The sequence below is a fragment of the Galeopterus variegatus genome, unplaced genomic scaffold (genome assembly GCF_000696425.1).
Source record: "Galeopterus variegatus unplaced genomic scaffold, G_variegatus-3.0.2 Scaffold2698, whole genome shotgun sequence".
NCBI lineage: Eukaryota > Metazoa > Chordata > Mammalia > Dermoptera > Cynocephalidae > Galeopterus > Galeopterus variegatus.
The window spans coordinates 246941-250232 of record NW_007728809.1 but is presented as its reverse complement, the minus strand read 5'-3'; the positions used below and the strand labels follow the sequence as shown (position 1 = coordinate 250232).

At 45.0% G+C, this 3292-nt stretch overlaps 1 protein-coding gene across 1 annotated transcript in view; it reads left to right on the top strand.

Moving 5' to 3' along the window:
- The first annotated feature begins 394 nt into the window (after positions 1-394).
- KANSL1 (KAT8 regulatory NSL complex subunit 1) overlaps positions 395-3292 on the top strand; it is a 200461-nt gene continuing 197563 nt past the window's right edge. The window contains exons 1-2 of the mRNA XM_008582691.1: positions 395-482; positions 1535-1675. The gene's annotated coding sequence lies outside the window, so the exon portion shown is untranslated. The remainder of the gene's footprint in view (positions 483-1534; positions 1676-3292) is intronic.

The window sequence follows — 3292 nt, the reverse complement described above, 5'->3', positions numbered from 1 at the left end:
GGGGGCACGAGTGGGTAGGGGTGATGGTGGGGAAGGGGAGGCGTCCCCGACTAGGGGAGCCCGAGGGGGCGGCCCGGCCAGGAGGCTGGGGACCGAGGGGCCCGGGCAGCGGACGCCGCCGAGGGCCCTGGAAGCGGCTGGGCTGGGGGAGCGGGGACGCGTGTGTGGGGCACAGGGACCCCCGCCCCGCGCCCACCCATAGGCCTGGGCCGCCGGCCGTGTGGCCAGAGGGCCTGGCTGCCCGGGTGGCGGGCCGGGGCCGGGGGCGCCGAGCAGAGCCCGGGGCTCCAGGCCGAGCCGAGGTGGGACGGACGGACCGACGCGGAGAGGAAGGGAAGCTGCATCCCGCGGGCCGCCCCTCCTGAAGCGAGCGGGGGCAACGGCCGCAGGCGCCCCTGACCCGAGCCCACTGCCCAGTCTCCCCCTTCCTAACAAGGGAATAGGGCAGAAGGAGTCGCCCCGCTGCGGAAAGCTGGGAGGGGGTAGGTTTGGGACTGGGGTCCCAGGTGGGGGGAGGGGTGAGAACTCGGGCTCTCCCTTTCCCTCCTCCTCCTTTGGCTGGCTTTGGAGGTGGGGATCATGGAGGGGCTCTTATAGCCGCCTGAGACTTGGGGCAAGAGTCACCCCTCTGCCCCCCCCCAAAAAAAAACAAAATCCGGTGAGCTGTAAGGAAAGTGATGCCAAGTCTTCGAAGCCGAAGTGACAAACGCATAGCAAGAACAGACCCACTCCAGTTTTTTTATTTTTTTATTTTTCTGAAATGCGGGTACTTAAGTCTTTGATTTTTCGAAATTTATTTTTAAAGAGGTGGGTGCTGTTATTTTTGTCCCTATTCGGGCAAGCCTCCATTTTAAACGAAGCAGTAACTGGTTAAGCTGGAATTTCATTCAGGCCTAGGACTTGAATAAGGATCCCACAAGAGGTCATTTAGTCCATCCTCCTGTCTCCAGGCAAACCTGCTTCTCTCCCATCCTCAAAATTATGTTGTTTGGTCTGCTTTTAAAGATCTTTAGGGAAGAAGGGTCTTTTATTTGCTGGTAGTACTTCAGTCAAGAATAGCTTTTTTATATATTTTTTTTATGTGGAATTGGCTCTGAAACTTAATTTAAGTGTAATAAAACTTAGGACAGAATGATCAGAGAGGTTTTAATTTACTAAATAAAATTAAATGTGGCAAGGGTCTTTTTTAGATGGTTAATTAACAAAATACCTTTCAATAATGTGTATAAAATACCCTGGATAATCATTATTTTTTCTCTGTGGGATTTTGGTTTTCTAATTCTTTGGTAAGCAATTTTATATTATCTAAAATATGGTTACATGTTTATTTCTCTTTTTTATGTAAAACCTGTTTCTACTTATGTATGCAGATATACATACACATATTTGCTTTTTTCCAAATGGGACTGTATTTGGTACACCTTTTTAGGATAATGAGATAAATAGTACTTCAGATCTCTCTCCAAATAGGTTAAACTATTTGTATATTCTTGATTTTTTTTTTTTTAGTCTAAATGAAAGTCCTCTCTTTCAGATACCTTCTTGATACAAAAAAATTTTCCTACCCCCTCATACCTGGTGACTGAGGGAATTACTAAGACTCCCTTGTTGCTCGTTTCTGAGTATTGTCTGAACTATTCCTGACACTATGACTGCTATTTGCATACCTCTCAAGGTAAGATGTGTTATTTTTTTCATTTCTGGTCTCATTTCATTTATTTTTCTTTAGAACTGAGAATATTCTAATCCTTGAATTTGCTATTCTTCAATCTTGTTACCTGATACCCCCTCCCCTCAAAAACTGCTATTATGTGCTTTCTAGGATTGATTGGTTACGCCGTACTTTGTATTGCTACTGCTTTTGATTATTGGTATTAAAATATTAACGAAGTTCTCAAATTAATTTCCATTATAATAATGTGTTCATCTTTTTAAATTATGGCAGCCTACATTGTTGTAAAATTCTGTTCCAATCCCAGTAGGACGGATTGGCAATTCGGACATCCAGGTCCACTTTCAAACAGGTACTTTAGAGTCATAGGTACTAGGGTGTGTCCCATTCTTGCAAATCAGTAGCTGATTCATGTGTAACAAAAGATGTGTCATTAACCATTTGTTTACTCTGAAACTTCATATAGTATATTAGAACATTCTAAGACCTGGTTTACATGAACAGTTTTTGGAGAGTCCTCCTGCTACTTCCTAGTCCTTTGCATGAGATTTTACACTATTTTTCTCAACAGGTAGCACTTGTGCCAAGTTTCATCTCACAGGGTAAATTTCATTTGGGCAGTGTGAACAGATAACCTAAGGATGAAAAAGCTCCTGTTGATGTGGTGATTCTCCAGTGTCTTTTGGCTTTTTCTAATCTCCTGTACTTAGATGGCTAAAGAACTATCAGGACTAAACAGAGGATAAAGCTTAAGACGTATGTAGGGAAGAAGTGGGAGGAAGTACAGAGAAAGATAAGGAGTGATGGAAGCCCTTCACCAGCTTCACCTTCCTTTGGGTTAGATACTAGTATAGTTAAAATTATTGTGTGGTAATCTGCCCTGTAGAATTCCAGATTGATGCAGTGGATAAATCAGAGAATAATGCAGTCTGCGTAACCTAAATATTTGGACTTGTGGGAAATCTTTAGCTAATGTAGACCAAGTTCTCGTCTTGATTTATGTTCCAGCTGCTATTGTTGGATAGTGAGTGCTTATATTAGTATAAAGGAGGCCAAAGTGACACAGTTTTTCCAGCCATTTTCCCTATAGAGTTGGAGGGATTGCTTGGGGAACACAGCCAGAAGTCCTGAACCCCTAGGAATTGGAGGACCTTGTATAAGGGTATTTCTACTTCTTAGCAAGTGTTTAGCACCAGGACCTGGTAGCCTCTATGCTCTTTAAGAAGCAGGTAAGGAGATTGGGATCAATATATTGGATTCATTTTACAGTTTCTTTTGTTTTAACTAATGTATTAGGTACATGGAGTACCACTTTTTTTTGGGGTCTTTTCATTTTACAGTTTCTTTTGTTTTAACTAATGTATTAGGTACATGGAGTACCACTTTTTTTTTGGGTCTTTTTTTGTCTTTTTCCGTGTCCGGCAACGGATTGCAACCCTCAGTGTTGCCCCCGTACCGGACCGGGGACCGGCAACGGGATCGCAACCCTCGGTGTTGCTCCCGCGCCTCGCTCAGCCAGTGAGCGGGAACCGGTCTGTATGTGGGATCCGAACCCTCGGGCGGGAGCGCCACCGCGCTTCCCAAGCAGTGCACTATCCAGTGTGCCCCCAGGCCGGCCCA